The sequence below is a fragment of the Schistocerca americana genome, chromosome 3 (genome assembly GCF_021461395.2).
Source record: "Schistocerca americana isolate TAMUIC-IGC-003095 chromosome 3, iqSchAmer2.1, whole genome shotgun sequence".
Taxonomy (NCBI): Eukaryota; Metazoa; Arthropoda; class Insecta; order Orthoptera; family Acrididae; genus Schistocerca; species Schistocerca americana.
The window spans coordinates 931,328,301-931,352,330 of NC_060121.1; the positions used below are offsets into that span (position 1 = coordinate 931,328,301).

Genomic DNA, 24,030 nt, shown 5'->3' on the forward strand with positions numbered 1-24,030 from the left:
ACCTTGAGCTTATTTTAAAATGGTACAGGTACAGAATATTAATTGTCGATAAGGTATGTACACTACTGGCCATTAAAATTGCTACACCAAGAAGAAATGCAGATGATAAATGGGTATTGATTGGACAAATATAATTTACTAGAACTGACATGTGATTACATTTTCACGCAGTTTGGGTGCATAGATCCTGAGAAATCAGTCCCCAAAACAACCACCTCTCGCCGTAATAACAGCCTTGATACGCCTGGGCTTTGAGTTAAACAGAGCTTGGATGACGTGTACAGGTACAGCTGCCCATACAGCTTTAACACGATACCACAGTTCATCAAGAGTAGTGACTGGCGTATTGTGACGAGCCAGTTGCTCGGCCACCATTGACCAGACGTTTTCAATTGGTGAGAGATCTGGAGAATGTGCTGGCCAGGGCATTTCTGTATCCAGAAAGGCCCGTACAGGACCAGCAACATGCGGTCGTGCAGTATCCTGATGAAATGTAGGGTTTCGCAGGGATCGAATGAAGGGTAGAGCCACGGGTCGTAACACATCTGAACTGTAACGTCCACTGTTCAAAGTGCCGTCAATGCGAACAAGAGGTGACCGAGACGTGTAACCAATGGCACCCCATACCGTCACGCCGGGTGATACGCCAGTATGGCGATGACGAATACACGCTTCCAATGTGCGTTCACCGCGATGTCGTCAAACACGGATGCGACCATCATGATGCTGTAAACACAACCTGGATTCATCCGAAAAAATGACGTTTTGCCATTCGTGCACCCAGGTTCGTCGTTGAGTACACCATCGCAGGCGTTCCTGTCTGTGATGCAGCGTCAAGGGTAACCGCAACCATGGTCTCCGAGCTGATAATCTATGCTGCTGCAAACGTCGTCGAACTGTTCGTGCAGATGGTTGTTGTCTTGCAAACGTCCCCATCTGTTGACTCAGGGATCGAGACGTGGCCGTTGCAACCATGAGGATAAGATGCCTGTCATCTCGACTTCTAGAGATATGAGGCCGTTGGGATCCAGCACGGCGTTCCGTATTACCCTCCTGAACCCACCGATTCCATATTCTGCTTACAGTCATTGGATCTCGACCAACGCGAGCTGCAATGTCGCGATACGATAAACCGCAATCGCGATAGGCTACAATCCGACCTTTATCAAAGTCGGAAACGTGATGGTACGCATTTCTCCCCCTTACACGAGGCATCACAATAACGTTTCACCAGGCAACGCTGGTCAACTGCTGTTTGCGTATGAGAAATCGGTTGGAAACTTTCCTCGTGTCAGCACGTTTTAGGTGTCGCCACCGGCGCCAACCTTGTGTGAATGCTCTGAAAAGCTAATCATTTGCATATCACAGCATCTTCTTCCTGTCGGTTACATTTCGCGTCTGTAGCACGTCATCTTCGTGGTGTAGCAATTTTAATGACCAGTAGTGTACTATGTGTCTGACATACAGTGATTTTGTCACCAAACAGTACAGACGCTGCTATTCGGTTTCATACAGAGTGTATAAACTTTTAGGTCACAGTCAAACAGTTAATAAAGAATCATAACTTGATAAGACATGGGTCATGCGAAATCAAATTCGCTCTTTCCTCACATGCTTAATGAAACACATTTAGGCACATTCAATATTTCTTGATTTCCACAAATCATTTGGTGCAGTACCACGCCATCGTTTATTTTGACTAGCTTGGGAATTTCTTGATACGCACGGTGCATAATGTTGTCTTGGGTTGAAGTTAAACGAAGGACCAAGAGTAACTTTGGGTGAGACCCATGGGAGTGCTTTGGGACTACTGCTGTTCATGTCGTATGTTGACGACCTGGTTGACGATGTTAAGAGTAGCATCAGTCTTTTGCGGACGACGCAGTTACCTGTAAAAAAGTACGATCTGGAAAGAGCTGCACATACATCTAAGCAGATGATGAAATTTCAAATCAGAACTACGATTGGGAACTCACAGTGAATTGCAGAAATTTACAATTGCGCATTCTCTCTATCTCTCTCTCTCTCTCTCTCTCTCTCTCTCTCTCTCTCTTTCTTGGCTGATGCCGACTCTCTGTGTCCTCAAACTAAAGCATGCCAGTTTCTTCTGTATTGTATAATCTCCTGAAGACTTTCCAAGCTGGAATCCATCACTTTTGTGATGGCATCGATCTATGTTATTCTTTGTTGCCTTGTTCTTGTTGTGTCTTCGGTCTTCCTCATCATTAAGATTTTTTGTAGCGAATCATGTCCTCTCGTGATGTGCCCTAAGTAGGTCAGTTGTTTCAGTATCAAGCCTTCAAAGAAACCTTTCTTGTGGTTCAGTCCTCACATAAATACATCACATCTGGGAAGACCATAGCCCACACTACAGGGATCTTAGTTGTTAAAATTATATCCCTACGCCCATAAAACTTTGTCGAGGTTGGAAGTCACCTTTGTACCAAGTAACAAGCGTCTCTTCATTTCGTGGCTGCAGTCACCAGCAGCAGAAATCTGATAATCTGGTAGCCGAGATACTTGAATATAGTAACTACCTCCATTGTTACTGTTCATAATGCCATTAAGTGATAGATGTAGTTGCCGTAATTTTCGTTTCCTTGACAGTCAGCATTATGCCAATTTTGCATTTCTTGTTTCACCTTCAGCACGGGGATTTTTAACTCTTCTTCACTTTCTGCTATCAGAGCGGTACTATCTGCATATCTAAGATTGTTTATCTCCGTCATAGCTATTTTAATTCAGGTTTCTTCTTTGATTGAATAAACAGGGTGGCAATATTGAACCTTTCCGTACTCCTTTCTCAATCCTGATCCATTGAGTATATAAAGTTCTCACCGTGGCTTCTTGATCATAGTATAAAGTCCACATGAGGTATATGAGGTGATTCGGTACTCCCATGTTTTTGAATTCTGTCCATAATTTACTGCTATCGACGCAGTCAAAGACTTCAGCATAATCAGTAGAGCAGAGAAACACATCTTTTTAGAATTCTGTTGCCTTCACCATAATCTGTCAAATGGTGACTGTTTGGTCCCTCTTCCTTTACAAAATCCAGCTTGTTCTTCAGGTAACTCTCGATCTGTATACTCCAAAAAGTAGTGTCCTGTGACTACAGTAAGTGTCATTTGGAAGTAGCACAAGTGGGTGTAACAATTCACAGGGATTTAAAGGTCACATAGGCTCAGTCGAAATTATAACACGTGCCATACTTCGGTTCATTGGCAGGATACTAGGAAAATGCGGTCTGTTTACGAAGGAAATTGGTTACAATATATTTGCGTTTCCCATTTTAGAATATTTCTCAAGTGTGTGAGATCCATACCAAGTAGGACTTACAGGGAATGTCGAATGCATACAAAGAAGGGCAGCCCGAATGATTATAAGTTTCTTTGACTCAAGAGAGAAAGTCAAGGAATTCATGAAAAACCGGAACTGGTAATCACTTGAAGATAGACGCCAATTATCCCGCAAAAACCTACTTGCGAAGATTCAAGAAACAGTACTACATGAAGAAACAGCCCTCTGTGTACCGTGAAGAGGTGAGTATTACAGCGCTCACAGGGTCACTTAAGTAGTAATTATTCCCGCGCTCCATATGCTCATATGAAACGAGAAGAAACCATAATAGGTGGTACAGTGCTAAGTATCCTCTTCATACACTTTACAGTGATCTGTATTGTACGTACAGAACTTGGAGAAAAACATTAAAACATAGCGAGAAACGTATGTTTGAACATAAATGCACACGCTAGCCAATCCTGCATTTTGCGCTGTTGTACAGGGTGGGGCAAATATTAGTGGCCCGCACGGGTGGATACGATTAGACGTGAATTTGTGGCAGCATTAACGGAGGAGGGAAAGACCTAAAGTTACGTCCAACAGGATGGAGAAACTGCTCGTGCAGCTGGCCGAAGCTTGGAGCACATTTACACAGTCTTCACGCCTGACAGAGTTGTTAGCAGTGGTCAGTCAGGTGCCGACCGTAGCTGGCCACCCAGGTCATCTGATCTGTCAGACTGCGATTACTTTGTTTGCGGAGCCCTCAAAAAAATGTGTGTGTAATCTTATGGGACTTAACTGTTAAGATCAACAGTCCCTAAGCTTACACAATACTTAACCTAAATTATCCTAAGGACAAACACACACACTCACGCCCGAGGGAGGACTCGAGCCTCTGTCGGGACCAGCCGCACATGCGGAGCCCTCAAGTCTAAGGTGTATCACAACAACTGTCATAGCCTTCAAGAACTGCAGCAGAACATTACGGGCGAGACTGCAGCAATTCCAGTAATCCAGCTTCGATGCGCCTTCAGCAACTTGCTGTCAAGGGCCCAAAAGTGCCAAGAGATGAATGGTGGTCACTTTCAACATCTGATTAGTCAGGTTAGTACTATATTTGGTCCGGTGAGTCTTGTTACACACTGTTTCCAACTTGTGGCCTAGTTTACGTCCAAAGAGTGAAACATAGAGGGTCGTATTAATGCTAAGGATTATATGACCACCCTGGATGATGGGGTTTACCCCATGGTACAACGTTAGTTCCCCAATGGTGATGCTGTGTTCAAAGAAGACAAGGCCCTTGTTCACACAGCGCACATCCTCCAGGACTGGTTCTGTGAGCACGAGGATGAATTTTCCCACTTTCCCTGACCACCGCAGTCACCAGATCTCGATATTATTGAGCCTTAGTGGTCTACTTTGCGAAGGATGCCTGATCGCTATCCACCACAATCATAGTTAGCTGCATTTGCCACTGTGTTGCAGGGAGAATGTTATAACATTCCTTTAAAACCAAACAGGCCCTGTATTTATCTATTTCGAAATGAATTTTGAATGCCATCGGTTTTAGTACACCGTACTAGGCATGGAAATGCGTTGTGCTTTTGGTGTTTTCATATTTATGTCCTCCCCCTGTATCTAGGAGTAGCTGTTGAAGTTCCCAACCTAACAACCACAGCCATAGCGAAGTTGATGGTGTTAGCTTAAAAAATGATAAACAGTTGTCTGTGTAGTGCCAGCTGTGGTGTTTACTAGGGGTTACAGTTCGTAACGTTGTAGAAGATGGAGCATTACAGAGCTGGAACAAGATGAGAGTTTAACGTACAATGCAGTAATCAATGTCTGCATTCTTGGAAGATAGCGGATCTGAAATACACATATTCTTTTCTTTTCCAGTTTTCCCACTGTCTATGGTTCACTTGCATATAGTGCTATGCTCCAGACGCACATTGTCAGTAATTTCAGAGAGAGCTTATAGTTGGAAATACAGGGGGTCCCAAAAAGAATCACACGATTTTAAATACAATTATTTATCAGGGAGAAGGGCTTAACACCAATAAATTGTATACTAACTTACTCAGAAAAGACAGAAGTTTATAAAAATCCATCATAAATGTTCAATATGTCCTCCATTGGCTGCACAGACGACTTCTAGCCGTTAGCCAAATTCATCCCAAACTGAACGTAAGGTGTCTTCTGTCACTGAAGCTACAGCAGCTGATATTCTGGTTCTTAGTTCATCAATGTCACGAGGTAAGGGAGAAACGTAAACACATTGTTTAACATATCCCTACAGGAAGAAATCACATGGTGTTAAGTCAGGGGACCTAAGAGGCCAAGAGTGTAAAGCCTGGTTTCGCGGTCCTATACGCCCTATGCAACGTTGACGCACGTTGGCATTGAGGAAACTGCAGACGTTGCTGTGCCAGTGCGGTGGAGCTCCATCTTGCTGATAGATGAAATTGTCAGAGTCAAGTTGTGGGAATAACCAGTTCTGTAGCATTGCAAGTTATGATTGTCCTGTTACGGTTTCTTCCTCAAGAAAGTAGGGTCTATAAACCTTGCTTTGTGAAACAGCACAAAAAACATTCACTTTTGGTGAATCACGTTCGTGTTCAATTGTTTCATGAGGATTTTCGAGCCCCCATATATGCATATTCTGTCAGTGAACCTTACCGCTAATACGGGAAGTTGCCTCATCGCCGAATATCAACCGTGGCATAAAAGTGTCATCTTCCATGGCCTCTAGAATAGCATTGTTAAAGTCCTCTCGCTTCACTTTGTCAGCATATTGAAGAGCTTGTACCAGTTGTAATCAGTATGGTTTGAGGGCTAAAGGACGCCGTAACACACGCCACACTATCATGCGTGGTAACGCAAGTTCTCGGCTAGCACGACGCGTAGACTTGCGGGGGCTCTGCTCAAATGCACATCGGATTTGTTCCACTGTTTGTTCAGGAACACGTGGCCGGACAGGACTTTTGCCTTTTCAGAGGCACCCTGTTTCTTCAAACTGTTTATACCACCGTTGAATGTTCTTTGGTGATGGTAGTTTAGCACGAAATCGAATATGAAACGCCCACTGGACTGCGATCACTGAATACGACTAAATTCAATAACACAATAAGCATTCTGTTGCATGGACGCCATATTGCGCGAGACTGGCTGCTAGCTCCAGGTCAGCGCTCGTAGTGACATCTAGCGATTTTTTTCTGAAACTCTAGACCATGCCGATTTCATCTAGCGTCGTTTCAGTTACCTAGTGACAATTGTCTCAATATTATTACAAGTTAAAATCGGGTCATTCTTTTTGGGACACCCTGTAGTTTACTGATGACTCCTGGGGGAGAGAGAGGAGGAACTGTCTGCTGCCGTGATAGAAGAAGAAATGAGGGTCGATTTGGACAGACTTCAGCAGAATGCAAATAAAATCAAGGATATATATACGGAGTTCAGTTTGGCGTTTGGAAAGGTAAAGGCACCAGCAAGACAGTTCTGGCGCCGTTGAAAATGGAAGAAAGACTTGAGTAAAATCAAACCACTTTCACATGTCAAGCTCAGAAAAGAGTTAGACATTCTAAAATGATGCAAGATGTATTACATCGCGTTAAAAATAGATATGAGTCGTAGGGTAATATGGTTAATATACTATATATGGGCAATTACCAAGAGGTAAAAATAAATATGGAAGATCAAGTACTAACAATAAGTGCTCAAATTCGAAGGAGTATACGACAGGGATATAGTCTTTCGCCCCTACTACTCAATCCTTAAATCGAAGAAGCCATGACGGAAATAAATGAAAGGTCCACAAGTTAGATTAAAATTCAGGTTGAAAGGCTGTCAATGATAAGATTCGCTGAAGACATTGCTCCGCTCACTGAATGTGAGGAAGAACTGTCATACCTGTGAAATGGAATGTACAGTCTAATGACCACACACTACTGACTGACGAATGTAATGAGGGGTAGCAGAAATGAAGGTAGCGGTAAACTTGACATCAAAATATCGGACCAGGAAGTAGACTAAGTAAAGGAATTCTGCAACCTTGGAACCAAATATACACTATACGAGGAATCAGTAAGGACAGATGTATCACACTAGCAAAGGCAAAGAGAACATTTCTCGCCAAGAGTTCAATAGAATCAAACAATCTGAAAAACAAATTTATGATAACATACCGCTGGAGTACAGAATTGTGAGGAAGTGTATCGTGAACAACGTAAAAATCAAAATAGAAAAAAAATTAAAGTGTATGCAATTTGGTGTTACAGAAATAGGCTGAAAATTAAGCAGACTGATAAGACTAGAGGAGGCTCTCCGCAGATTCAACAAAGTAAGGAATATGTAGGCAACAATAAATAGAAAAAAGGACTCGATTACGGAATATGTCTTTAAACATTAGATAATTAACTTCCATGGCAGTAAGTGGGCCGCAGAGGGCTAAAACTGTAGGCGTGGATTGAGGTTAAAATACATACAACAAACAACTGGAGACTGAGAGGAAATCGTGGCGGGATGCGTCAATCAGAAGAATTATTATCGCAAAGGAAAGAAGTAAGAAAGATACATATTTTTAAATAATTTGAGGACCACGAAAAAGTCGCATGAAATAGAGGTTCATCAGCGTTAACACATGCTGAGGTATTCCCATGAAGATGCGCTTCCTGGTGTGGAAGTGCTTTTACCAGCAGAGGGATCGATAAACGATTTCCTGTTAGAGCTCCCATACCAGACCCGAGATGAAATTCACGTGCCGTTAACGTTAAGCACTCTTCCCGAGGGACATGGTCTGTGAAACGTTTTCAGCCATGAGTCCTGCATGCTGTTCTTGATAAAGGAGAGCTCGCGCTAAGACACTTCGACAGAGGACGAGGGAAGGAGACAAAGTAACTTCTGAATCTTGCTCCTTTGCTTCTATGGCCTCGTCTCTTAGAAAAGAAGAATTCATCTGATACGGATTGTGTACTAAATGGAAGCAACTTGCTTTAGTTCAGCATTCGACTGCAACGAAGGATACAATGAGTTTGAAATTATCTTCAATACCAAGGCTGCAGCGCAATTAGGACCATGTTGCGCTAGACGTTCTAGACGACTGACGTGTCGCCCATGTCATCAACAGCTGAAGAAGGTATTAGACGTCGTATCAAAATGTGTGTGTGTGTGTGTGTGTGTGTGTGTGTGTGTGTGTGTCATCAACGTCCTAACTAAAATAATTTTAGACAAATACGGATAAAATGTTTAAAATTACGTTTCAAAATGTAAAATATGAAATAAAAATCTCATAGAGTCTGGACCACTCTCACTCACTCTCAATTATACCTTCACAGAAAATCGCAAATGTTACAGTTGGATCTTGGTTGGTTGGTTGGTTTGGGGAAGGAGACCAGACAGCGTGGTCATCGGTCTCATCGGATTAGGGAAGGATTGGGAAGGAAGTCGGCCGTGCCCTTTCAGAGGAACCATCCCGGCATTAGCCTGGAGTGATTTAGGGAAATCACGGAAAACCTAAATCAGGATGGCCGGACGCGGGATTGAACCGTCGTCCTCCCGAATGCGAGTCCAGTGTCTAACCACTGCGCCACCCCGCTCGGTACAGTTGGATCTGTCTATTTGTAAAATCAATTGTTAAAATTCACTGATCATAACTATAACATAACTAAAACAATGTAACAGGTGTAACAGGGAATTGTGACTGGCTGATCACTGGCAAAAAAATAGGATGAACCAGTCACTCCGAAAGTAAATTACAATATGCTTACCCTACGTATTCCGTTAGACACTACACAGACTCTTAGAACACGAACCGCATTCCTTCCATCGTCACGTAAAATAGAGGGCAGATCAGATGGTAAGCCCATTGCTGCCCTAGTATATGTTAAAACGGGGTATACTTAGATCTGCACAGCAAAAGCATTACACGCTGGTGTGTTCACTTCGCCAGGGGAATAAGGATCCCTGCATTTGTGATCAGTACCTATCGGAACACACATTAAATATACTTCCATCAGCATGAGTGCCTATAGCTTGTTTCACTGACTGCAGTTTGTTGTTTCTCAACCCTAGCCACTCCTAATAGTTCTTGTGTGAGTGGATGCATGGGTGTGTGTTCGTGGGTGTTCAGAATGGTTCAAATGGCTGTAAGCACTAGGGGACTTAACTTCTGAGGTCATCAGTCCCCTAGAACTTAGAACTACTTAAACCTAACTAACCTAAGGACATCACACACAAACCATGCCCGAGGCAGGATTCGAGCCTGCGACAGTAGCGGTCGCGCAGTTCCAGACTGTAGCGCCTAGAACCGCTCGGTCACCCCGGCCGGCTTGGTGGGTGTGTTTTCAGGTATATATCTGGTACGCATGGGAGCAATTTCAAACAGTTTTTCTTCATACATGACCCACATGGTGGAAAGGTATTCCGTTGTGTAAGATACCCCCCGATTCATTGGGGGTGTTGGGGGCGGGAGTGAGGAAGAGACGATAAAAAATAGTCTAAAATGAATGTTATTAGCGTTAAATTTACAGTTTTCGGTACTAAGCAAGATAGCGCAGTGGTTAGCACACTGGACTCGCATTCGGGAGGACGACCGTTCAAATCTTCGTCCGGTCATCCTGAGTTAGAGTTTTTCCGTGACTTCCCTAAATTTCTTAAGGCAGGGTGCTGAGACGGTGCCTCTGAAATGGCACGGCCGATTTCCTCCCCCATCCTTTCTTAATCCGAGCTGTGTTCTATCTATAATGACCTCGTTGTTGACCGGACGTTAAACACTAATTTCCTTCCTTCCTTATAGTTTTCAGGGTTGTAGGACTGATTGGTGACATACTCCATGCCACTTAGTCCCTAAGTAATGCGGACAGGGAAAAGCGCCATGTAACATCGTAAGCCTAGAACGAGTGTAGCTGCGACACGCAAGAAGAAATTTCAAATGTCGGAAAGATTCCTTTCAAGGGAGCGGCCAATTTCCCTTAATTTAGTTTTTATTTTTTCAATCTTGTATAAACGTAAAGCACCTGCACACCGCAAGACACCACACTGCTGGCAATTTGGCGGAGGATACATTGCGTATCAATTTCCTTTTCTCTCCTTCCTGTTATGTTCTTCTACGGTACGCGAGAAGAAACTTCACGAACCCCTCCAAGATGAGCACGATTTTCTCTCATTTTGGCGTCATGGTCATTACAGGAGACGTATGTTAGAGGAAGTCATAAGGTTCTTGACTCACTTTGGTTGGTGGATCACGGAATTTCGTAATACAATATGTGATCAAAAGTATCCGTACACCCCCATGAAATATGGAGTTGACCACTCGATATAACGAGAGCCACACTCGCCAGTACAAGAGGAGGTGAGTCTACTTTGTTGTCAGTACAGAAGCAGTAACAGAAGAATGTGGTGCGAAAGCTCAGTGACTTCGAATTGGACTACTCAATGGACGTCACCTGAATATCAGATGCGTCAGGGACATTTTAGCCCTTCTATAGCTGTGAAGTGAAAAACAGGAGCAGCAACCATAGCTAGAAAAGAAAACGGGCAGACCCAGGCACTGACGGACAGGGACCGCAAAGCATTGTACAGAGTGGCTGTGAAAAATCGAATGAAATCATCAGAAGGAGTCACTCGTGAGTTACAAAGTGTTACCAGCAGTCCACCTATTACAATGATTGTGCGTAAGGCGTTTGGGGCACAATGGTAGATCAGCTCTTCAAAATCCACACATTTCTGTAGTCAATGCTATGCGACACTTGAGGTGGTGTAAAGAACATTTAATGACTGGAAACGAGTGCTTTTGAATGATAAATCATGCCGTATCGCGTGCCAGTCTAATAGAAGGGTTGGAGTCTGGCTAATGCCTAGAAGACGTTACCTACCATCGTGTGTAACGCCACACTGAAGTATAGAGGAGGCTGTTTCGCGGTATGGGGATGCTCTTCATGATTAGGGTGTGGACCCCTTACTGTGCTTATGAAGACGCTAAATGTGGAAGAATATGAACACATTTTACAGAACTGTGTATTGCATGCAGTGGAGCAACTGTTCGGTGAAGATGTATGTTTGTATCAGCATGAAAATGCACCGTGTCTTAAAGCAGCATGCGTGAAGGAATGGACTGTGGACAATAACATTCCTGAAATAGACTGGCCTGACCAGAACCCCGACCTGAACCCAACTTGACGTCTTTAGGATGAGTCAGAACGTCGACTTCTCTTCAGACCCTAACGTCCAATATCACTGAGTTTTCTGGTTTCGGTTCTTGAGGAAATATGTTTCCCTTCCTCCATATTTAGGCACCTCACTGAACCCCAGCAGAGTATAAGTCAAAACATTAATTTTAAGAGTTTATGTGAAGATAATTTTCAGTGGAACAGATCGAACTGCCTAATAGAAAGTTCTTTAACTCAGTCTTAAAGGCCATAAAATTATCTGCAGGGCATTTAATGTGGTCTGGCGAGCTGTTGAATACGCGTATCTGACTCCTCTCTTGACTAATGTTAGGCCCTTGAACTCTTGTAAGAGGTTCGTGTCGGTCCTGTTATTGTTTCATATTTCGCACATCGTTTTCATAAGAGTGAAATATCGGGAACGACATAGAACATTATGGAATATACAAATCGTAATGCAGCTGTCCAAATATCAACTTTCTGAAGAGGACTCGGCTGTATATTTGAAGACCTCAGTCGTAAATAATGGTAAGAGACAAATTGGTCCTTTTGAGAAACTGCGCAGTAAAGCTCCAATAATATCTCATAAAAAATTTGAAACGTAACACTTAGGGAAAGGCAGGAAAAGGTGTGGACGGGGCCTAATCAGTTACCATTGATTGCACAGTAAGCACGTACACTTTATTTAAGGAAATAATTTTTTGAAAAGAATCATTTTAAAAAATATTGACTGTAACACAAGCTACACTGACGGCTGAAAGTCTTATTAAGAAAGAATTCAAAGTATTTGTCGGCTGAAGGCCACAAGCAATAGGAATAATTTAAACAAAATATTTTTAAGCAATTGACAAAATCAATCCAAATAAGGAAGGGAGTGATCCACAGACAGTGTTCCAAGGATCGATCTGAGAAAAGTCCCTACAGCTGCGTAAGCGTTGAGACAGACAGCCAAGAGTTATGCTCACTTAACGGGATGGCAACTCAAACTAGGGACAGCTTAAACGCCGACTAACACACTCGCACAATCCACCTAAGATGCGATAACCAATACCACGATAGAATAACAATTAGCATCGTCAAATGACAAGCATTAAATTACCCAAGTTGGCTCCACCAAATCCTAGTACACAGAAAGGGTTAAGACCAAACTGCCTATTCAAAATCTGATTATATGCACAATGAACGGCAAAAGACAATTCCACAAAAAACTCAAACTATGCTAAAACAGTCACTATACAGCAACAAGACGAATTGTACGTAGACATGAACGCTAAGAACACAGAAACGGTCGAAAGACCAGATACACGTCGTCCACTGAGACGACCGACCGAACGACCAACCATCGGTCGTTGCCAATCAAGTCAGGCAAGGGAAACGTCGGAGTATGAAACCGCCAACTGACAGCTTGATGGCATGAAGTCACTTCGATGGACGGACACTTACGTAAGTGAAAGCTGCACTACTCGAATATAAAGGTCCATTCAACTTAAACTGGCTGAATCCGGACCTCGACGTGGTCGTGCACTCTCGCGACCACATCCATCCATCGGGCAGTGCATATATCGCCAGATCTCTCGGCGAGTACTGGCGCAGTTGGACCTCACTGCTGCTCCGTCCTAACTGAACTCCGACACACGACGACCCGGAAATACTAGAGGCCGCTCCAGAGATAGTAACACAGTACTCGCTATCGATAAACGCCGCTGCCGCCACTCACGGACGGACAAAGCGAGCAAACGTAGTGGCGCCAATGAAATCACTAAGAAAACGAGAGGTCACAATCCGAATACACGACGCCAAGCTGTCAACGGCACAAACGCGAGCCGGAGCACAGCTCAAATATATTTCAATTACATCCATTGTGATTCTTTTATTCACATGACTCACTATTTTCATATGTTTTTAGAGTAACGACATGTTTTTAAAATCATAAATTCCGTCCACAACTTTATTCTTAACAATACGTCAATAGGCACTTAACATTTTTTACTTGCGAAATGAGTGCACTTAACATGGCTTAGCACAGAGTTATCACTGTTTACTTGTTGGGCGGGTTAGCGAAACATTACTGTCAAACCTATCAAAATACATATTTATGTAATTTGAATTGTTTTCACTTATGATACTAAGACCTGAAATATCAATTTTTGCAATAATAAAGGGAAACTACCTTAAATTAATCTATGATTCAGTATAATGGACAAGTAATTTTACGAGTATTATCGCCTTACCACAGCTGCTCAATAATGTTAAGGATGGACCTTAAAATTCCTGTCATCACACTGTTACATAAATCCACGTAATCTATGGTAAGGGAAGCAACTTAGCATTGTTTATTTGGTTAAATAATTATTCACGTTTACCTAACTAGCAACACCTTTTGAAGAGTAGTTGCGCTCAGGATCACATTCAAGATCTTTACCTGAGTCACAGCTCCCCACATCATACTTGAATTTATACAGATCGTCCCTGAAGAGCATCTTCTTGGCACGAACAAAGCACATGTTACTATTACTGCCAGCCATGTTTTTGGCACTTACCATTATTTACTTGCGCACGTCCTAGCAAAGGTGCCAGTAGTGAGAACTTTAAATTAGACATAGAGATGCGATTTCTCAGTTTGTCGTGGACCTATCCACTAATACGAATAAAGCACATGATGTATCATGTTACCATACAATAACTCTGCTTCTTATCGACAGTTCTTCGCCATTGTTTACAGCTGAGGTCTTTATTTTGAAACATCACGTTTAGCTTTAATACCATGCCTCCGTATTCTGAAAATATTATCACGGTAATTTGAGTTTCCCCAAAAAATGATTTTGTATGGTTCAAATGGCTCTGAGCACTATGCGACTTAACTTCTGAGGTCATCAGTCGCCTAGAACTTAGAACTAATTAAACCTAACTAACCTAAGGACATCACACACATCCATGCCCAAGGCAGGATTTGAACCTGCGACCGCAGCGGTCGCTCGGTTCCAGACTGTAGCGCCTATAACGGCACGGCCACTCCGGCAGGCAATGATTTTGTAAATCCTATTTGGAGAAAATATGCAGAATAAACCAATTTCTTCATTTTTAATTTACCAATAGCAATAACCATGTGTCCCTCAAACATAACTAAAATAAGGAGCTTCATTAATTCTAGGCTGCTGGTGAACCCCATCAACTTAATGCTTTGTGCTTCTGAGCCATCTCAAATTTTTAATGACAACCCATTTGCCTTGAACCATTTCTTAATGTTTTCAAACACTGAGCAAGTTTTTTTCCAGTGAGATGACTGAAACTTCTTTTCAGTCATATATTTGTATCATCTGCAAAAAGATAAAAACTTGTTTTCTCTGAAAATGGATCATGCATGTATGTCAGAAACAACAGCGAAACCAAAATAGTACCCTGCTGCGCACAGTGTCTAATTTCCAAAAATTCTGCGTACAGATTGCTATACAATCCACACGAAAGTGATACACTTTGCTTTCTGTGGATCTTTAGGTTTTGGCGGCGCAAAGACTGTTCCATTAAGTTTCGGATGTGCAGCCGCAAGAATTCTCCTTGTTCTTCTAACATTTCGGCTGTATAACGTTCAGCCATCTTCAGAGTGAGCCGCAAGACTCCCGCTCCAGTGCTCGTTTCGTTCCTATATACTCGTGTACCGCGCAACTGCGTATGCGGTCGCAGATGGTTCAAATGGTTCTGAGCACTATGGGACTCAACTGCTGAGGTCATTAGTCCCCTAGAACTTAGAACTAGTTAAACCTAACTAACCTAAGGACATCACAAACATCCATGCCCGAGGCAGGATTCGAACCTGCGACCGTAGCGGACTTGCGGTTCCAGACTGCAGCGCCTTTAACCGCACGGCCACTTCGGCCGGCGCGGTCGCAGATGCAAATGCGCCAAAGACGTTGGTCGGCGGCAGAGACGTGCACAATGCGCGAGTTACATCTATGACTCCGCAGTCGATCTGTCTTGGCATGTCGATATATCATTGTGAGCTGCACTGTGACGACGTCTTTGTGAGTTTATTACACCAAGTGCCAGATTCCATGATTTATCAAGGTTGAAACCACTATTTCTATTAATTAAATTCGTCGTCAAGCGAATCTCAATTACCTCCTTCACTATCGAGCCCCCAAAAAGATGATGTAGTTGCCAAAATTTCGACGTTGTCATACAACATACTGTGACCAGTGTCAATACAGTGCTCTGCCACTGCCGACTTGTTTGGTTGTAAAAGTCGTGTGTACCTCCGGTGTTCTGTACATCTTTCTTGGACAGTACGAGTTGTTTGTCCAATGTAAGAAAGGCCACGTTCACACGGAATTTTGTAAACTCCAGATTTTCGGAGCAGCAAATCATCTTTGACGGAGCCCACGAGTGCAGCTGTCTTTGGTGGAGGACGAAAAATCACTTTTACTTTGTGTCTGCTGAGAATCTGTACTATTTTTTATGAGAGGCTACCCACATATGTCAGGAAGACCATCGATTTAAAGGTTTCTTCGTCTTCTTTGTGGCCTCTTTCGGTTTCATTTTCAGTGCCTTCGGTATTTGCTGTGGGCAGTACCCATTGTCTTCAAACACTCTTAGTAAATGGGAAAGTTCATCTTGCAGACTGCTTTCGTCAGAAATAATATGCGCTCTATGGGTCAAAGTTCGGAGAACACTCATCGTCTGGGCAGGATGGTGGCATCTATTTGCACTTAAATACAAACCCGTGTGCATCGGCTTCCGATAAACTTCATGTCCCAAAGTGCCATCCTCTCTGCCCCGAACCAGAACATCAAAGAATGGAAGGCATCCCTCCTTTTCAATTTCCATTGCGAACTTTAATTGATAGTGGAGGGAGTTCAGATGTCTTAAGAAGTCTTGCTTTCCGTTCTGCAGATAAGGCGCGAACCATGAATCTCATCACGTGACGAAACCATCTAAAGGCGGATTTATTGTTTCGAGTCTTTGCAGTATAACTGCACTGCGCCTACAGCAGAAACCAGTTTACGTTGGTATTTGTGACAATACCGAAACAGGATTCTGTCTTCATAAGTTTCTGAAACTCTGCAGTACGCCAGTAATTCTCTATGCACCGCATAAATTATGTTCACACGAGGCAGTCGGTGTGAAGTCGCTGATACGCGTATCTGCGAGGAGTCGCTAGGAGCTGTCCCAGTGTGATACTACGAGGGAAGGCGAACACGCCAAGACGTTCCCGCTGCTTCCCAAAGACGGTAGCCGACGCAGCAGATAATGCGCATTGTACGCGACAGCCATTGTTCCACACCTTCCACATCTCCAGTCTGTCTCTCTGCGTCTACAGTAGTTTCCTGCGCGCTGCGCGAGACAAACAGTGTATACTAACAACTGTATCACAGAACTACAGCACCTCCCTGATCGCCTATTTTGTCCCTTCAAAGAACCCGAGGTACAGCCGCATACACTGCACGAAGATCAGTTTCGTTTCAGGACCAGAGAAACTACCACCCAATCAATTTTGCCACTGCGCTGAGTAATGTAAATCAGATTATACAAAAATAAAGACGCATCCTTAACGGCGAACAACGTGAGACGGCGACAAGGCACTGGACACGCATTCCGGAGAATGGCGGTCTCATAACCCCGCGCAGCTACTCAAATTTAGACTTTCCACGATTTCCCTGAATCTTTTGTCGGGACGCCTCCTTTGAAAAAGCACGGTAGATTTTCTTTACCTTTCTCGCCCACTGCGAGCTGGAACACCTACGGTACCAAAAATATTTTGTATCATTGTTGTTGTTGTGGTCTTCAGTCCTGAGACTGGTTTGATGCAGCTCTCCATGCTACTCTATCCTGTGCAAGCTCCTTCATCTGCCAGTACCTACTGCAACCTACATCCTTCTGAGTCTGCTTAGTGTATTCATCTCTTGGTCTCCCTCTACGATTCTTACCCTCCACGTTGCCTTCCAATACTAAACTGGTGATCACTTGATGCCTCAGAATATGTCCTACCAACCGATCCCTTCTTCTAGTCAAGTTGTGCCACAAACTTCTCTTCTCCCCAATCCTATTCAATACTTCCTCATTAGTTATGTGATCTACCCATCTAATCTTCAGCATTCTTCTGTAGCACCACATTTCGAAAGCTTCTATTCTCTTCTTGTCCAAACTATTTATCGTCCATGTTTCACTTCCATACATGGCTACACTCTATACAAATACTTTCAGAAACGATTTCCTGACACTTAAATCTATACTCGATGTTAACAAATTTATCTTCCACAGAAATGCTTTCCTTGCCATTGCCAGTCTACATTTTATATCCTCTCTACATCGACCATCATCAGTTATTTTGCTCCCCAAATAGCAATACTCCTTTATTACTTTAAGTGTCTCATTTCCTAATCTAATTCCCTCAGCATTACCCGACTTAATTCGACTACATTCCATTATCCTCGTTTTGCTTTTGTTGATGTTCATCTTATATCCTCCTTTCAAGACCCTGTCCATTCCGTTCAACTGCTCTTCCATCATATAATAACAAATTAAGAACTTTATGACCCTACAGATTGTAATGAGTGAGTTTGTGAGTATCAAAATATGCGGTGTAAATGGCTGTATCTTTTGACTGCATTGACTTCATAGTCTACATTTATTACATCGCCAATGGACCATAGACCTTACAACGGGAGCGTACCTATTTGCCCCCACCGATTTGATTCGTATCGACAGGGTGCGTTCACAGCTCTCAACCGTTTTTGAGAAAATCTAGTTTGAAAGCTTTAGGCATGCATGTATACCAATGTGTGGTCGCTACTAGCTACGTAGTTCGTAGTGGAGCGAGTAAGCATTTGGTGCATAAAATGAAACACTGTGGATCGCATCTCGTTCCAGTTTTTTTTTTTTTTTTTTTTTTTTGTTTGTTTTCCGCAACCCAAGATAACTCTAAGAACAGCTTTATTATGACAGTGGAAATGGTCAGTATCTAAGGAATCATTTATTGTTAACATAATCTTCATCCTAAAACTTAGGGTTTTTCTCTAACATTTTGTAAGTGGCTTACCATCATACCGGTATTCCTGCAGGAACGTTTCAACCCACCAAGATCCCATTTTCCCGGTATAGGCACAAGTATGGTACGACTCACCGTATGAACCCACTTTCCCGGTAATTCTGCAGTTAGTTTTGACCCACCACAAACAACCGCATATGCACAAACAACTTTTGGTTGGTGGAGGAAGAAAGGGTACAACGTTTACAAATACGGAGAATACTTCACTCGTGAGTCAGGTATGTCGACAGCAAGAGAACGTGAACCTGATTGTGAAGTCGAATCGCTTTACAGTGAAGTTTCAAAAGTACGATTAAAAACGGCGCTGGTGTGTAATTAACATCTCCTTCTCCAAAACAGTCTCATCGCTTAGAAACGTTCTGCAGTAATAACACGAGAATACACGGAAATTGCAGAAGAAATATTTCGCAGAATTTTCGAAATGCTAGCGGAGAAACAAGTCGTGGTACAAGACGAGCTAATTGCCCACCAAGGCTTTGATGAAGGCGTGTTTGAAGAAACTGAAGAAGTCGCTTCATCATCAGATGTAGGGTAGTCAATCCAGAGAGAGAGGATCCAGGAAGGAGTTTGGTCACTCTTCGTAGAAGGAGAGCTCCCCGCCTCAAAAGTCACATTATCTGGAAAATTACTTGCGAGAGATGGTAACATCTTCAAAGTCCGGCAAACCAACAACCGTACTATACAAGAAATGTCTAATTGACGTCTTGAAGCCATACGTGAGAGAAGAACAATTACTTTTGCTCCTCGATTCGTGCGAAGCGCAAACGAACCCGGTTTTGTATGACGAAAGTGTTCAAAATACAGAGGGTCTATCAACGTGCATTAGTAAATCAATTCCTCAAAAATGAACTCCGCTAGTGCAACCCTAGGACGTTTATTTTTACAGGCAGATGAAAAATTTTATAAAGCGAGTACGAAATTGGTAGTACATCATCGAGTGCAATAGAGAGATAGCTCCAAGAGAAGACTGCATAAAAAGTCAACCAGTCGTACATCATCAGTTGTCTGCACCAATATTCGGTGATATGATCACATATGCATGGTATGCCGCGAAACTGTGTAATGACCGAGAACCGTTTGTGAACGTAAACCAAGTTTTTTTTTTTTTTTTTTTTTTTTTTTGCAGTAGAAACATTGAAGAAACCATGCTCATACAAAAACTCTGCGTCCATTTCGTGCACCGTATATCACAATAATTATTGTGTAACATGTTTCTGCGATCAGTGCTATCCTGATTCGTACAGTGCTCCAAGCGTGTCATAAGTGTAGGTATAATAATGTCACTAAAAACACGATACTGATTTGATTCAAAATGGTCGTGTATCCTTATCATTTTCAATGGCCTTACAAAAATACTGCTATTTTGTTTTTCTATTTTGCAGGACAAATATTATGCAAATAATAAGTGAATTATTAAATACTGGTGGCTTAGACAGTCGTAACAAATCTGTTATTAGAGTTACGTGGGAATAGAAAAAAGCACCAGTAGCCAGATTCGATCCAGAGACGTCACACTCACGAAATTAAGCACTTAATCACTTGGTTGCGGACTCCTGGTCAGTTAGTAACCAAACAGTAACATATGTAAGCATGCTTAAAGCTTTCAAAGTCGATTTTTTCCAAAACCGTTGAGAATTGCACCTTCCACTTCACATAAGTTCAAGTATAGCCACGCTCGATACACCCTGTCAACATGAATCAAATTGGTGAGGGCAAGTACGTACGGTGCCCTAGTCAGTACACTAAGTGATCAAAAGTATCCGGAGACCCCTAAAAACATACGTTTTTCATATTATGTGCATTGTGCTGCCGCCTACTTCCATACACTCCATTTCAACGGCCTCAGTAGTCATTAGACATCGTGAGAGATCAGAATAGGGCGCTCCGCGAAACGCACGGGCTTCGAACGTGGTCAAGTGATTGGGTATCACTTGAGTCATCCGTCTGTGCCCGACATTTCCACACTCCTGATCATCCCTAGGTCCACCGTTTCCGACGTGATAATGAAGTGGAAACGTGAAGGGACACGTACAGCACGAAAGCGTACAGGCCGACCTCGTCTGTTGGCTGAAAGAGACCGACGACAGTGATTTTGCTGCTTCATGAAAATTGTAGTTGGTACATATAAAATTTAACAACTCTCTTAAGTAATATTTGATTATATTTAGGCTAAATATTACGTGGAACTTCCACGTTTTCGTGCCTCGTCACAAAATGGCTTGCTACACTGGGAAGAAACAAAAGGGAAGAGAGAGCGATCCTTTTGCAAAGGTAACAGAGACTACAATTACATTCCCAGATCATATTAACTGATTACAGGTTCTTTGTGATTTTTCTGCGATAATATTTGTTTCGTTACGACGCCAGTTTTGGTATATTTGCGAAGTTATTCAACATCATTTTTATCACGTTCTGTGCCGTATCGCAACAATACCTATACCAGAAGTATTACCTTCTTTAGACATTACTGTATACCAGTGCTCTTCGAAGTTAGATCTACTTTGTCTTGAGGTATTTGGTTATCTTACAAACACCGCTGTGCTTAAAAACTCGAACACAAATATGCAAACTCATAAAATAATACTATGTGAGAAGGAGCCCAAAGGTGTGTTCATACGCCCTTGCCGTAAAACAAACTGTAAAAAGTGTTACTGTACTCCTTAAGTAGCATATATATGTATATATATGTTACAAACTGTAAAAAGAGTAAATGTAATCCTTAAGTAGCGTATATATATATAAGTCTCGTGATTCTCGTATATTAAGGTCACGAAGTTCTTTTTCTCGTCTCCCGAGATTTAAGCCGTTGTTTCAAAGAGCATAAAACCCGAGCCATTAACCGTTTTAAAAGTACTTTCAGCTTTTCCTGTTGGGTAAAAGCATGAAGACAATAAGTGCTCAGTCTGCTACAGAGGCTGTTTTTATGTCACTAAAATTATTATTTTTGTTTTGTTCCTTATATTGCATACAACGTTAATCACCTGTCCACGTCATCTGCCGACTAGTTTCTTTTGCATGGCTTTCCAAAAATAGCAGCCGGCCGGTGTGGCCGTGCGGTTCTAGGCACTTCGGTCTGGAACCGCGTGACCGCTACGGTCGCAGGTTCGAATCCTGTCTCGGGCATGGATGTGTGTGATGTCCTTAGGTTAGTTAGGTTTAAGTAGTTCTAAGTTCTAGGGGACTGATGACCACAGATGTTAAGTCCCATAGTGCTCAGAGCCATTTGAACCATTTTTTTTCCAAAAATAGCAGGTTTGTGTGTTTCATTTGGATGAATAAAATCAAATACCATGCCACGTACATTTCTCTTTTTAACACATTAACGTCATCGGAAATTCGTCCAAAACGTTGGAAGGTGTATGACGAGCTTGCTCCCTAGTTTTCAACAATTAATAAATGAGGAACTGATATCGTTCGTGTTCGCACCCCTTTTGACAGTGATATATTGAAAGGACAGTTGGATGAATAGTTATATAAGTATATAAGAAGGGAGAGTACAGGACATTTTATGTGAGGATTAATTATAAGCAAACGTTGTGTATAGTGGATGCTGAATTGTTAACTTCTGACAACTGTGAGAACGAGTTCCAAGCAATGGTTAGCCTGTTTCAGAAAATTCAATGCATTTATGAGTAAATTTAATGCTGTGTACGAGACATGGGTCAACCAAATACCTACAGAAACCAAATTGAGAGGAAATCAGTGACCCTGGACCAAAACAAAGGCGAAGTCGTTTACCTCTGCCGGAAAGATTGTATCATAGTTTTCTGAAATACAAATAGAACATTTATTATAGTTTATCTTGCAAATGGCAAAGAAAAAAAGTAATAGGCGTGTTACAAGCAAGTATTTTCAATTCTGAATTAAAAAAAAAAGTTACCTGGACAACTCCCACACAGGTGCTTTGTTATTGGAAAAACTAAGGGATTTCCGCTTCGAATTGTTAACATCCACTCTAATCGTCATGCTTCGTTTCTCTGACTCCCAAATACTGTCACCTCTGTACAAATTTGTGATTGCAAAACGTTTCTTTAGACCAATGAAGACCGAGCGGGGTGGAGCACTGATTAGCATATTGGACTCTCATACGGAAGGAGGAAGGTTCAAGCCGACGTCCGGCTATTCTGATTTAGGTTTTCCGCTATTTCCCGAAAACGCTTCAGGCAACTGCCGAGATGGTTCCTTTGAAAGGGCATGGCCGATTCCCTTCACCGTCTTTCCCTAGTCCGAGTTTGTGCTCCGTCTCTAATGACGTCGCTGTCGACGGGATTCTTAAACACTAATCTCCTCCTCCTCCTCCTCCTCCAATGAAGACGTTACGGCAGCTATACAGAGGCATGTTATAGACAAACAGCACTTATAAATGGAATGGTACAAGAGGCCAAAATCACAAAACGAGTAACACAGGACTGTCATCTCTGATATGTAATCTTTCTATTCAGGAGGCATTGAGAAAAGTAGAAGAGTATATCGACGGGGGAATTTGCCACAGTCAGCTAATCAACATGAAACTATTTTCTGATAATAAAGCACTGATCGCCGAAAGTGAATAAGAACTGAATTGGTTGTGTAATGAATTGTACGTATGTTAGCTGGTGGCTATAGAAAGGAAATACACAGAAAGAAAACTACGATAACTCTATCACAAATTCTTGAAGAGATGGATGAATTTTGCTATTTCAGAAGTAGAATATGAGAAAAAGGAAAGTGCAAGAAATACACTACTGGCGATTAAAATTGCTACACCACGAAGATGACGTGCTACAGACGCGAAATTTAACCGACAGGAAGAAGATACTGTGATATGCAAATGATTAGCTTTTCAGAGCATTCACACAAGGTTGGCGCCGGTGGCGACACCTACAAAGTGCTGACATGAGGAACGTTTCCAACCGATTTCTCATACACAAACAGCAGTTGACCGGCGTTGCCTGGTGAAACGTTGTTGTGATGCCTCGTGTAAGGAGGAGAAATACATACCATCACGTTTCCGACTTTGATAAAGGTCGGATTGTAGCCTATCGCGTTTGCGGTTTATCGTGTCGCGACGTTGCTGCTCGCGTGGGTCGAGATCCAATGACTGTTAGCAGAATATGGAATCGGTGGGTTCTGGAGGGTAATACGCAACGCCGTGCTGGATCCCAACGGCCTCGTATCACTAGCAGTCGAGATGACAGGCATCTTATCAGCATGGCTGTAACGGATCGTGCAGCCACGTCTCGATCACTGAGTCAACAGATGGGGACGTTTGCAAGACAACAACCATCTGCACGAACAGTTCGACGACGTTTGCAGCAGTATGGACTATCAGCTCGGAGACCATGGTTGCTGTTACCCTTGACGCTGCATCACACACAGGAGCGCCTGCGATGGTGTACTCAACGACGAACCTGGGTGCACGAATGGCAAAACGTCATTTTTTCGGATGAATCCAGGTTCTGTTTACAGCATCATGATGGTCGCATCCGTGTTTGGCGACATCGCGGTGAACGCACATTGGAAGCGTGTATTCGTCATCGCCATACTGGCGTATCATCCGGCGTGATG

The 24,030-nt window shown here is 42.7% G+C and overlaps 1 protein-coding gene across 1 annotated transcript in view; it reads left to right on the top strand.

The window, feature by feature from the left end:
- The window catches only part of LOC124606547 (orcokinin peptides-like), a 451,556-nt gene that overhangs the window by 364,945 nt on the left and 62,581 nt on the right, over positions 1-24,030 (top strand). The window lies entirely within an intron of this gene.